This window comes from Ascaphus truei, chromosome 12 (genome assembly GCF_040206685.1).
Source record: "Ascaphus truei isolate aAscTru1 chromosome 12, aAscTru1.hap1, whole genome shotgun sequence".
NCBI lineage: Eukaryota > Metazoa > Chordata > Amphibia > Anura > Ascaphidae > Ascaphus > Ascaphus truei.
In genome coordinates, this window is record NC_134494.1 from 10,222,301 (window position 1) to 10,236,781 (window position 14,481).

General features: G+C 44.1%; 1 non-coding gene across 1 annotated transcript; it reads right to left on the bottom strand.

The window, feature by feature from the left end:
• Window positions 1-2,988: 2,988 nt before the first annotated feature.
• On the bottom strand, window positions 2,989-3,062 carry TRNAF-AAA (transfer RNA phenylalanine (anticodon AAA)). Its single transcript has one exon. It is a non-coding gene; the product is annotated as a tRNA-Phe (tRNA).
• Window positions 3,063-14,481: the final 11,419 nt, after the last annotated feature.

Below are 14,481 nucleotides of genomic sequence, written 5' to 3' on the forward strand. Positions count from 1 at the left end.
AGAGGCAGAGAGGCAGAGAGGCAGAGAGGCAGAGAGGCAGAGAGGCAGAGAGGCAGAGAGGCAGAGAGGCAGAGAGGCAGAGAGGCAGAGAGGCAGAGAGGCAGAGAGGCAGAGACATCAGTTTGTCCCTCCCATGCAAATTAAATTCCTTGAGAGCAGAGAGACAGCAGCAGCCTGTTGATAGGACAGGATTTGGAATGGTTGTGACTCTTTTTTGATCTCTCAACTTCCCTCCCACTGTCTCAGATGCAGCCAGCGTTAAAGTGAGAGAGGAAATGAATGAGGAAATGGATGCGGAGGTGAACTGTTTCTGTCTCTCTTCCTGGTGAATGGGGCGGATTGAGAAAGAAAACGTGCCAGCAGATAGTTTTTATTTTTAGCCCAGAAGGATTGCAGCCAATAGGGGGTGACGTGCTGTGTGCTTGCCATGACTACATGACTACATGAGTTCATAAGTACTACATGCAGGTGGTATCTTTTCCATCATTACAATTCAGGGGTTCTCAATCGTTAGCATTACTCACGTCACTTCAGTGATAATTACTGTTTGCGCTAGCTGCTTCTTTATTCTATGCTCTCTTCTTTATTCTATGCTCTGTTCATCCGCATATTTACATTGCATATACTGTAGTACCAAGGTGATATATACACTGGCGACACACTTTATTCGAGCTCGGCTAGTCCCACGAATTCGGGTATACCCGGGTGTATTGAGGTTTGTGACTGTTTTCTGCCCGAGTGCATTGAGGTATTTTCCAGACAGGGATTGAAGCATTTTATTCCCGCTGGCTGCAATACTGCACAGTATATATATATATACTGCATTACAATTTATGAATTTATGCCATCTGGTAGACACGCGAAGCATTGCAGCCTATTAAATCCTAATCATTATCATTTAACAGATCAGCCGCCCGTCAGCCAGGCATGAACCCAGGCTGGGAAGGCAAACACAACGGGGCTTGTCAGAGGTGAGGAGCGGCGCATTCCAGGTATCTGCCAGGTACATACTGGGTATTTGCTCGAATAAAGTGTGTCGGTGCAGTACTGTACCATTTGTTAAAAATAAAAATGGAGTGGCACAGAAAGAAATCACTCTTTTTGTACACTTACAACAGGATGGATGTTGTCCCCCTCTTTTTGCGTCTATACAAAGTGCATCAACAATCCTTCCGAAAGGAATAATCCTTCAAACTAACTCGTCAGGGGTCTATAAAGAGAGACATATGTCAAATACCTGTAAAACTTTGGCCAGTACGGGGATCGAACCCGCGACCTTGGCGTTATTAGCACCACGCTCTAACCATCTGAGCTAACCGGCCATATTGGTTGGGATCACTGTGATTCGTTTTTTTTCCCCATTCCTTCCTAGGGTGCAGAGTGTTTTGGTCTGCAATCATACCACTTTTTGCCTTGATACTGTACATATGCTGAATAGTGTTTAGAATCCAGACATGTCAACTGTCTCTGTTTTGGAGTCAGTGTCACTGATTTTTAGTGTATTTGGTCTCCAAGAAATGTAGCTATTAACACAGAGAATAGTGTGTTTTCCCTGTGTTCATAGATAGGTTTTTGGCATACAGTTGCGTCATACATTATGTAAGAACAGTTTCTTACATAGGAAGGCAAATTTTAGACTTACGCCCCTTCACATATGGCGGATATTTGGAGGCAAATAAATGATGTACAGTAATACAACATATATATATACAGTATAGATCTCATGTTAAAATATGCACCATGTAACTCCCCTGAAATTCTTTTTCATTCAAATGTCATTGTAGGATACAGAAGCCCAATGCAGTCTGTGCCTGGGCCTATCTATTTGTAAGTGCATCTCTCTGTCTGTGTCTCTATCTATCTTTCTGTCTCTTACAGGACAGCCAGTCTGTGTGATGATCATGATGATGATGTCACAATTCCCAATGTGTCCGTGGATACGTTGTGACAACATCACACAGGCTAGCTCACAGGTCTAGAGCTTTAGTATACAGTAGACCTGTTCAGGCAGAGAGGCAGAGAGGCAGAGAGGCAGAGAGGCAGAGAGGCAGAGAGGCAGAGAGGCAGAGAGGCAGAGAGGCAGAGAGGCAGAGAGGCAGAGAGGCAGAGAGGCAGAGAGGCAGAGAGGCAGAGAGGCAGAGAGGCAGAGAGGCAGAGAGGCAGAGAGGCAGAGAGGCAGAGAGGCAGAGAGGCAGAGAGGCAGAGAGGCAGAGAGGCAGAGAGGCAGAGAGGCAGAGAGGCAGAGAGGCAGAGACATCAGTTTGTCCCTCCCATGCAAATTAAATTCCTTGAGAGCAGAGAGACAGCAGCAGCCTGTTGATAGGACAGGATTTGGAATGGTTGTGACTCTTTTTTGATCTCTCAACTTCCCTCCCACTGTCTCAGATGCAGCCAGCGTTAAAGTGAGAGAGGAAATGAATGAGGAAATGGATGCGGAGGTGAACTGTTTCTGTCTCTCTTCCTGGTGAATGGGGCGGATTGAGAAAGAAAACGTGCCAGCAGATAGTTTTTATTTTTAGCCCAGAAGGATTGCAGCCAATAGGGGGCGACGTGCTGTCTGCTTGCCATGACTACATGACTACATGAGTTCATAAGTACTACATGCAGGTGGTATCTTTTCCATCCTTACAATTCAGGGCTTCTCAATCGTTAGCATTACTCACGTCACTTCAGTGATAATTACTGTTTGCGCTAGCTGCTTCTTTATTCTATGCTCTCTTCTTTATTCTATGCTCTGTTCATCCGCATATTTACATTGCATATACTGTAGTACCAAGGTGATATATACTGTACCATTTGTTAAAAATAAAAATGGAGTGGCAAAGAAAGAAATCACTCTTTTTGTACACTTACAACAGGATGGATGTTGTCCCCCTCTTTTTGCGTCTATACAAAGTGCATCAACAATCCTTCCGAAAGGAATAATCCTTCAAACTAACTCGTCAGGGGTCTATAAAGAGAGACATATGTCAAATACCTGTAAAACTTTGGCCAGTACGGGGATCGAACCCGCGACCTTGGCGTTTTTAGCACCACGCTCTAACCATCTGAGCTAACCGGCCATATTGGTTGGGATCACTGTGATTCGTTTTTTTTCCCCATTCCTTCCTAGGGTGCAGAGTGTTTTGGTCTGCAATCATACCACTTTTTGCCTTGATACTGTACATATGCTGAATAGTGTTTAGAATCCAGACATGTCAACTGTCTCTGTTTTGGAGTCAGTGTCACTGATATTTAGTGTATTTGGTCTCCAAGAAATGTAGCTATTAACACAGAGAATAGTGTGTTTTCCCTGTGTTCATAGATAGGTTTTTGGCATACAGTTGCGTCATACAGTATGTAAGAACAGTTTCTTACATAGGAAGGCAAATTTTAGACTTACGCCCCTTCACATATGGCGGATATTTGGAGGCAAATAAATGATGTACAGTAATACAACATATATATATACAGTATAGATCTCATGTTAAAATATGCACCATGTAACTCCCCTGAAATTCTTTTTCATTCAAATGTCATTGTAGGATACAGAAGCCCAATGCAGTCTGTGCCTGGGCCTATCTATTTCTAAGTGCATCTCTCTGTCTGTGTCTCTATCTATCTTTCTGTCTCTTACAGGACAGCCAGTCTGTGTGATGATCATGATGATGATGTCACAATTCCCAATGTGTCCGTGGATACGTTGTGACAACATCACACAGGCTAGCTCACAGGTCTAGAGCTTTAGTATACAGTAGACCTGTTCAGGCAGAGAGGCAGAGAGGCAGAGAGGCAGAGAGGCAGAGAGGCAGAGAGGCAGAGAGGCAGAGAGGCAGAGAGGCAGAGAGGCAGAGAGGCAGAGAGGCAGAGAGGCAGAGAGGCAGAGAGGCAGAGAGGCAGAGAGGCAGAGAGGCAGAGACATCAGTTTGTCCCTCCCATGCAAATTAAATTCCTTGAGAGCAGAGAGACAGCAGCAGCCTGTTGATAGGACAGGATTTGGAATGGTTGTGACTCTTTTTTGATCTCTCAACTTCCCTCCCACTGTCTCAGGTGCAGCCAGCGTTAAAGTGAGAGAGGAAATGAATGAGGAAATGGATGCGGAGGTGAACTGTTTCTGTCTCTCTTCCTGGTGAATGGGGCGGATTGAGAAAGAAAACGTGCCAGCAGATAGTTTTTATTTTTAGCCCAGAAGGATTGCAGCCAATAGGGGGTGACGTGCTGTCTGCTTGCCATGACTACATGACTACATGAGTTCATAAGTACTACATGCAGGTGGTATCTTTTCCATCATTACAATTCAGGGGTTCTCAATCGTTAGCATTACTCACGTCACTTCAGTGATAATTACTGTTTGCGCTAGCTGCTTCTTTATTCTATGCTCTCTTCTTTATTCTATGCTCTGTTCATCCGCATATTTACATTGCATATACTGTAGTACCAAGGTGATATATACTGTACCATTTGTTAAAAATAAAAATGGAGTGGCACAGAAAGAAATCACTCTTTTTGTACACTTACAACAGGATGGATGTTGTCCCCCTCTTTTTGCGTCTATACAAAGTGCATCAACAATCCTTCCGAAAGGAATAATCCTTCAAACTAACTCGTCAGGGGTCTATAAAGAGAGACATATGTCAAATACCTGTAAAACTTTGGCCAGTACGGGGATCGAACCCGCGACCTTGGCGTTATTAGCACCACGCTCTAACCATCTGAGCTAACCGGCCATATTGGTTGGGATCACTGTGATTCGTTTTTTTTCCCCATTCCTTCCTAGGGTGCAGAGTGTTTTGGTCTGCAATCATACCACTTTTTGCCTTGATACTGTACATATGCTGAATAGTGTTTAGAATCCAGACATGTCAACTGTCTCTGTTTTGGAGTCAGTGTCACTGATTTTTAGTGTATTTGGTCTCCAAGAAATGTAGCTATTAACACAGAGAATAGTGTGTTTTCCCTGTGTTCATAGATAGGTTTTTGGCATACAGTTGAGTCATACATTATGTAAGAACAGTTTCTTACATAGGAAGGCAAATTTTAGACTTACGCCCCTTCACATATGGCGGATATTTGGAGGCAAATAAATGATGTACAGTAATACAACATATATATATACAGTATAGATCTCATGTTAAAATATGCACCATGTAACTCCCCTGAAATTCTTTTTCATTCAAATGTCATTGTAGGATACAGAAGCCCAATGCAGTCTGTGCCTGGGCATATCTATTTCTAAGTGCATCTCTCTGTCTGTGTCTCTATCTATCTTTCTGTCTCTTACAGGACAGCCAGTCTGTGTGATGATCATGATGATGATGTCACAATTCCCAATGTGTCCGTGGATACGTTGTGACAACATCACACAGGCTAGCTCACAGGTCTAGAGCTTTAGTATACAGTAGAACTGTTCAGCCATGGAGGCAGAGAGGCAGGGAGGCAGGGAGGCAGGGAGGCAGGGAGGCAGGGAGGCAGGGAGGCAGGGAGGCAGGGAGGCAGGGAGGCAGAGAGGCAGGGAGGCAGAGAGGCAGAGAGGCAGAGAGGCAGAGAGGCAGAGAGGCAGAGAGGCAGAGAGGCAGAGAGGCAGAGAGGCAGAGAGGCAGAGAGGCAGAGACATCAGTTTGTCCCTCCCATGCAAATTAAATTCCTTGAGAGTAGAGAGACAACAGCAGCCTTTTGATAGGACAGGATTTGGAATGGTCGTGACTCTTTTTTGATCTCTCAACTTCCCTCCCACTGTCTCAGGTGCAGCCAGCGTTAAAGTGAGAGAGGAAATGAATGAGGAAATGGATGCGGAGGTGAACTGTTTCTGTCTCTCTTCCTGGTGAATGGGGCGGATTGAGAAAGAAAACGTGCCAGCAGATAGTTTTTATTTTTAGCCCAGAAGGATTGCAGCCAATAGGGGGCGACGTGCTGTCTGCTTGCCATGACTACATGAGTTCATAAGTACTACATGCAGGTGGTATCTTTTCCATCCTTACAATTCAGGACTTCTCAATCGTTAGCATTACTCACGTCACTTCAGTGATAATTACTGTTTGCGCTAGCTGCTTCTTTATTCTATGCTCTCTTCTTTATTCTATGCTCTGTTCATCCGCATATTTACATTGCATATACTGTAGTACCAAGGTGATATATACTGTACCATTTGTTAAAAATAAAAATGGAGTGGCACAGAAAGAAATCACTCTTTTTGCACACTTACAACAGGATGGATGTTGTCCCCCTCTTTTTGCGTCTATACAATGTGCATCAACAATCCTTCCGAAAGGAATAATCCTTCAAACTAACTCGTCAGTGGTATATAAAGAGAGACATATGTCAAATACCTGTAAAACTTTGGCCAGTACGGGGATCGAACCCGCGACCTTGGAGTTATTAGCACCACGCTCTAACCATCTGAGCTAACTGGCCATATTGGTTGGGATCACTGTGATTCGTTTTTTTTCCCCATTCCTTCCTAGGGTGCAGAGTGTTTTGGTCTGCAATCATACCACTTTTTGCCTTGATACTGTACATATGCTGAATAGTGTTTAGAATCCAGACATGTCAACTGTCTCTGATTTGGAGTCAGTGTCACTGATTTTTAGTGTATTTGGTCTCCAAGAAATGTAGCTATAAACACAGAGAATAGTGTGTTTTCCCTGTGTTCATAGATAGGTTTTTGGCATACAGTTGCGTCATACAGTATGTAAGAACAGTTTCTTACATAGGAAGGCAAATTTTAGACTTACGCCCCTTCACATATGGCGGATATTTGGAGGCAAATAAATGATGTACAGTAATACAACATATATATATACAGTATAGATCTCATATTAAAATATGCACCATGTAACTCCCCTGAAATTCTTTTTCATTCAAATGTCATTGTAGGATACAGAAGCCCAATGCAGTCTGTGCCTGGGCCTATCTATTTGTAAGTGCATCTCTCTGTCTGTGTCTCTATCTATCTTTCTGTCTCTTACAGGACAGCCAGTCTGTGTGATGATCATGATGATGATGTCACAATTCCCAATGTGTCCGTGGATACGTTGTGACAACATCACACAGGCTAGCACACAGGTCTAGAGCTTTAGTATACAGTAGACCTGTTCAGCCATGGAGGCAGAGAGGCAGAGAGGCAGAGAGGCAGAGAGGCAGGGAGGCAGGGAGGCAGGGAGGCAGAGAGGCAGAGAGGCAGAGAGGCAGGGAGGCAGGGAGGCAGGGAGGCAGGGAGGCAGGGAGGCAGGGAGGCAGGGAGGCAGGGAGGCAGGGAGGCAGGGAGGCAGGGAGGCAGGGACATCAGTTTGTCCCTCCCATGCAAATTAAATTCCTTGAGAGCAGAGAGACAGCAGCAGCCTGTTGATAGGACAGGATTTGGAATGGTTGTGACTCTTTTTTGATCTCTCAACTTCCCTCCCACTGTCTCAGGTGCAGCCAGCGTTAAAGTGAGAGAGGAAATGGATGCGGAGGTGAACTGTTTCTGTCTCTCTTCCTGGTGAATGGGGCGGATTGAGAAAGAAAACGTGCCAGCAGATAGTTTTTATTTTTAGCCCAGAAGGATTGCAGCCAATAGGGGGCGACGTGCTGTCTGCTTGCCATGACTACATGACTACATGAGTTCATAAGTACTACATGCAGGTGGTATCTTTTCCATCCTTACAATTCAGGGCTTCTCAATCGTTAGCATTACTCACGTCACTTCAGTGATAATTACTGTTTGCGCTAGCTGCTTCTTTATTCTATGCTCTCTTCTTTATTCTATGCTCTGGTCATCCGCATATTTACATTGCATATACTGTAGTACCAAGGTGATATATACTGTACCATTTTTAAAAATAAAAATGGAGTGGCACAGAAAGAAATCACTCTTTTTGCACACTTACAACAGGATGGATGTTGTCCCCCTCTTTTTGCGTCTATACAATGTGCATCAACAATCCGTCCGAAAGGAATAATCCTTCAAACTAACTCGTCAGGGGTCTATAAAGAGAGACATATGTCAAATACCTGTAAAACTTTGGCCAGTACGGGGATCGAACCCGCGACCTTGGAGTTATTAGCACCACGCTCTAACCATCTGAGCTAACCGGCCATATTGGTTGGGATCACTGTGATTCGTTTTTTTTCCCCATTCCTTCCTAGGGTGCAGAGTGTTTTGGTCTGCAATCATACCACTTTTTGCCTTGATACTGTACATATGCTGAATAGTGTTTAGAATCCAGACATGTCAACTGTCTCTGATTTGGAGTCAGTGTCACTGATTTTTAGTGTATTTGGTCTCCAAGAAATGTAGCTATTAACACAGAGAATAGTGTGTTTTCCCTGTGTTCATAGATAGGTTTTTGGCATACAGTTGCGTCATACAGTATGTAAGAACAGTTTCTTACATAAGAAGGCAAATTTTAGACTTACGCCCCTTCACATATGGCGGATATTTGGAGGCAAATAAATGATGTACAGTAATACAACATATATATACTGTATAGATCTCATATTAAAATATGCACCATGTAACTCCCCTGAAATTCTTTTTCATTCAAATGTCATGTCATTGTAGGATACAGAAGCCCAATACAGTCTGTGCCTGGGCATATGTATTTCTAAGTGCATCTCTCTGTCTGTGTCTCTATCTATCTTAATGTCTCTTACAGGACAGCCAGTCTGTGTGATGATCATGATGATGATGTCACAATTCCCAATGTGTCCGTGGATACGTTGTGACAACATCACACAGGCTAGTTCACAGGTCTAGAGCTTTAGTATACAGTAGACCTGTTCAGCCATGGAGGCAGAGAGGCAGAGAGGCAGAGAGGCAGGGAGGCAGAGAGGCAGAGAGGCAGAGAGGCAGAGAGGCAGAGAGGCAGAGAGGCAGAGAGGCAGAGAGGCAGAGAGGCAGAGAGGCAGAGAGGCAGAGAGGCAGAGAGGCAGAGAGGCAGAGAGGCAGAGAGGCAGAGACATCAGTTTGTCCCTCCCATGCAAATTAAATTCCTTGAGAGCAGAGAGACAGCAGCAGCCTGTTGATAGGACAGGATTTGGAATGGTCGTGACTCTTTTTTGATCTCTCAACTTCCCTCCCACTGTCTCAGGTGCAGCCAGCGTTAAAGTGAGAGAGGAAATGAATGAGGAAATGGATGCGGAGGTGAACTGTTTCTGTCTCTCTTCCTGGTGAATGGGGCGGATTGAGAAAGAAAACGTGCCAGCAGATAGTTTTTATTTTTAGCCCAGAAGGATTGCAGCCAATAGGGGGTGACGTGCTGTCTGCTTGCCATGACTACATGACTACATGAGTTCATAAGTACTACATGCAGGTGGTATCTTTTCCATCCTTACAATTCAGGGCTTCTCAATCGTTAGCATTACTCACGTCACTTCAGTGATAATTACTGTTTGCGCTAGCTGCTTCTTTATTCTATGCTCTCTTCTTTATTCTATGCTCTGTTCATCCACATATTTACATTGCATATACTGTAGTACCAAGGTGATATATACTGTACCATTTTTAAAAATAAAAATGGAGTGGCACAGAAAGAAATCACTCTTTTTGCACACTTACAACAGGATGGATGTTTTCCCCCTCTTTTTGTGTCTATACAAAGTGCATCAACAATCCTTCCGAAAGGAATAATCCTTCAAACTAACTCGTCAGGGGTCTATAAAGAGAGACATATGTCAAATACCTGTAAAACTTTGGCCAGTACGGGGATCGAACCCGCGACCTTGGCGTTATTAGCACCACGCTCTAACCATCTGAGCTAACCGGCCATATTGGTTGGGATCACTGTGATTTGTTTTTTTTCCCCATTCCTTCCTAGGGTGCAGAGTGTTTTGGTTTGCAATCATACCACTTTTTGCCTTGATACTGTACATATGCTGAATAGTGTTTAGAATCCAGACATGTCAACTGTCTCTGATTTGGAGTCAGTGTCACTGATTTTTAGTGTATTTGGTCTCCAAGAAATGTAACTATTAACACAGAGAATAGTGTGTTTTCCCTGTGTTCATAGATAGGTTTTTGGCATACAGTTGCGTCATACAGTATGTAAGAACAGTTTCTTAGATAGGAAGGCAAATTTTAGATTTACGCACCTTCACATATGGCGGATATTTGGAGGCAAATAAATGATGTACAGTAATACAACATATATATATACAGTATAGATCTCATATTAAAATATGCACCATGTAACTCCCCTGAAATTCTTTTTCATTCAAATGTCATTGTAGGATACAGAAGCCCAATGCAGTCTGTGCCTGGGCATATCTATTTCTAAGTGCATCTCTCTGTCTGTGTCTCTATCTATCTTTCTGTCTCTTACAGGACAGCCAGTCTGTGTGATGATCATGATGATGATGTCACAATTCCCAATGTGTCCGTGGATACGTTGTGACAACATCACACAGGCTAGCTCACAGGTCTAGAGCTTTAGTATACAGTAGAACTGTTCAGCCATGGAGGCAGAGAGGCAGGGAGGCAGGGAGGCAGGGAGGCAGGGAGGCAGGGAGGCAGGGAGGCAGGGAGGCAGGGAGGCAGGGAGGCAGGGAGGCAGGGAGGCAGAGAGGCAGAGAGGCAGAGAGGCAGAGAGGCAGAGAGGCAGAGAGGCAGAGAGGCAGAGAGGCAGAGAGGCAGAGAGGCAGAGAGGCAGAGAGGCAGAGACATCAGTTTGTCCCTCCCATGCAAATTAAATTCCTTGAGAGCAGAGAGACAGCAGCAGCCTGTTGATAGGACAGGATTTGGAATGGTTGTGACTCTTTTTTGATCTCTCAACTTCCCTCCCACTGTCTCAGGTGCAGCCAGCGTTAAAGTGAGAGAGGAAATGAATGAGGAAATGGATGCGGAGGTGAACTGTTTCTGTCTCTCTTCCTGGTGAATGGGGCGGATTGAGAAAGAAAACGTGCCAGCAGATAGTTTTTATTTTTAGCCCAGAAGCATTGCAGCCAATAGGGGGCGACGTGCTGTCTGCTTGCCATGACTACATGAGTTCATAAGTACTACATGCAGGTGGTATCTTTTCCATCCTTACAATTCAGGACTTCTCAATCGTTAGCATTACTCACGTCACTTCAGTGATAATTACTGTTTGCGCTAGCTGCTTCTTTATTCTATGCTCTCTTCTTTATTCTATGCTCTGTTCATCCGCATATTTACATTGCATATACTGTAGTACCAAGGTGATATATACTGTACCATTTGTTAAAAATAAAAATGGAGTGGCACAGAAAGAAATCACTCTTTTTGCACACTTACAACAGGATGGATGTTGTCCCCCTCTTTTTGCGTCTATACAATGTGCATCAACAATCCTTCCGAAAGGAATAATCCTTCAAACTAACTCGTCAGTGGTATATAAAGAGAGACATATGTCAAATACCTGTAAAACTTTGGCCAGTACGGGGATCGAACCCGCGACCTTGGAGTTATTAGCACCACGCTCTAACCATCTGAGCTAACTGGCCATATTGGTTGGGATCACTGTGATTCGTTTTTTTTCCCCATTCCTTCCTAGGGTGCAGAGTGTTTTGGTCTGCAATCATACCACTTTTTGCCTTGATACTGTACATATGCTGAATAGTGTTTAGAATCCAGACATGTCAACTGTCTCTGATTTGGAGTCAGTGTCACTGATTTTTAGTGTATTTGGTCTCCAAGAAATGTAGCTATAAACACAGAGAATAGTGTGTTTTCCCTGTGTTCATAGATAGGTTTTTGGCATACAGTTGCGTCATACAGTATGTAAGAACAATTTCTTACATAGGAAGGCAAATTTTAGACTTACGCCCCTTCACATATGGCGGATATTTGGAGGCAAATAAATGATGTACAGTAATACAACATATATATATACAGTATAGATCTCATATTAAAATATGCACCATGTAACTCCCCTGAAATTCTTTTTCATTCAAATGTCATTGTAGGATACAGAAGCCCAATGCAGTCTGTGCCTGGGCCTATCTATTTGTAAGTGCATCTCTCTGTCTGTGTCTCTATCTATCTTTCTGTCTCTTACAGGACAGCCAGTCTGTGTGATGATCATGATGATGATGTCACAATTCCCAATGTGTCCGTGGATACGTTGTGACAACATCACACAGGCTAGCACACAGGTCTAGAGCTTTAGTATACAGTAGACCTGTTCAGCCATGGAGGCAGAGAGGCAGAGAGGCAGAGAGGCAGGGAGGCAGGGAGGCAGGGAGGCAGGGAGGCAGGGAGGCAGGGAGGCAGAGAGGCAGAGAGGCAGAGAGGCAGGGAGGCAGGGAGGCAGGGAGGCAGGGAGGCAGGGAGGCAGGGAGGCAGGGAGGCAGGGAGGCAGGGACATCAGTTTGTCCCTCCCATGCAAATTAAATTCCTTGAGAGCAGAGAGACAGCAGCAGCCTGTTGATAGGACAGGATTTGGAATGGTTGTGACTCTTTTTTGATCTCTCAACTTCCCTCCCACTGTCTCAGGTGCAGCCAGCGTTAAAGTGAGAGAGGAAATGGATGCGGAGGTGAACTGTTTCTGTCTCTCTTCCTGGTGAATGGGGCGGATTGAGAAAGAAAACGTGCCAGCAGATAGTTTTTATTTTTAGCCCAGAAGGATTGCAGCCAATAGGGGGCGACGTGCTGTCTGCTTGCCATGACTACATGACTACATGAGTTCATAAGTACTACATGCAGGTGGTATCTTTTCCATTCTTACAATTCAGGGCTTCTCAATCGTTAGCATTACTCACGTCACTTCAGTGATAATTACTGTTTGCGCTAGCTGCTTCTTTATTCTATGCTCTCTTCTTTATTCTATGCTCTGGTCATCCGCATATTTACATTGCATATACTGTAGTACCAAGGTGATATATACTGTACCATTTTTAAAAATAAAAATGGAGTGGCACAGAAAGAAATCACTCTTTTTGCACACTTACAACAGGATGGATGTTGTCCCCCTCTTTTTGCGTCTATACAATGTGCATCAACAATCCGTCCGAAAGGAATAATCCTTCAAACTAACTCGTCAGGGGTCTATAAAGAGAGACATATGTCAAATACCTGTAAAACTTTGGCCAGTACGGGGATCGAACCCGCGACCTTGGAGTTATTAGCACCACGCTCTAACCATCTGAGCTAACCGGCCATATTGGTTGGGATCACTGTGATTCGTTTTTTTCCCCCATTCCTTCCTAGGGTGCAGAGTGTTTTGGTCTGCAATCATACCACTTTTTGCCTTGATACTGTACATATGCTGAATAGTGTTTAGAATCCAGACATGTCAACTGTCTCTGATTTGGAGTCAGTGTCACTGATTTTTAGTGTATTTGGTCTCCAAGAAATGTAGCTATTAACACAGAGAATAGTGTGTTTTCCCTGTGTTCATAGATAGGTTTTTGGCATACAGTTGCGTCATACAGTATGTAAGAACAGTTTCTTAGATAGGAAGGCAAATTTTAGACTTACGCCCCTTCACATATGGCGGATATTTGGAGGCAAATAAATGATGTACAGTAATACAACATATATATATACAGTATAGATCTCATATTAAAATATGCACCATGTAACTCCCCTGAAATTCTTTTTCATTCAAATGTCATTGTAGGATACAGAAGCCCAATGCAGTCTGTGCCTGGGCATATCTTTTTTTAAGTGCATCTCTCTCTCTGTGTCTCTATCTATCTTTCTGTCTCTTACAGGACAGCCAGTCTGTGTGATGATCATGATGATGATGTCACAATTCCCAATGTGTCCGTGGATACGTTGTGACAACATCACACAGGCTAGCTCACAGGTCTAGAGCTTAAGTATACAGTAGAACTGTTCAGGCAGAGAGGCAGAGAGGCAGAGAGGCAGAGAGGCAGAGAGGCAGAGAGGCAGAGAGGCAGAGAGGCAGAGAGGCAGAGAGGCAGAGAGGCAGAGAGGCAGAGAGGCAGAGAGGCAGGGAGGCAGGGAGGCAGGGAGGCAGGGAGGCAGGGAGGCAGGGAGGCAGGGAGGCAGGGAGGCAGGGAGGCAGGGACATCAGTTTGTCCCTCCCATGCAAATTAAATTCCTTGAGAGCAGAGAGACAGCAGCAGCCTGTTGATAGGACAGGATTTGGAATGGTTGTGACTCTTTTTTGATCTCTCAACTTCCCTCCCACTGTCTCAGGTGCAGCCAGCGTTAAAGTGAGAGAGGAAATGGATGCGGAGGTGAACTGTTTCTGTCTCTCTTCCTGGTGAATGGGGCGGATTGAGAAAGAAAACGTGCCAGCAGATAGTTTTTATTTTTAGCCCAGAAGGATTGCAGCCAATAGGGGGCGACGTGCTGTCTGCTTGCCATGACTACATGAGTTCATAAGTACTACATGCAGGTGGTATCTTTTCCATCCTTACAATTCAGGACTTCTCAATCTTTAGCATTACTCACGTCACTTCAGTGATAATTATTGTTTGCGCTAGCTGCTTCTTTATTCTATGCTCTCTTCTTTATTCTATGCTCTGTTCATCCGCATATTTACATTGCATATACTGTAGTACCAAGGTGATATATACTGTACCATTTGTTAAAAATAA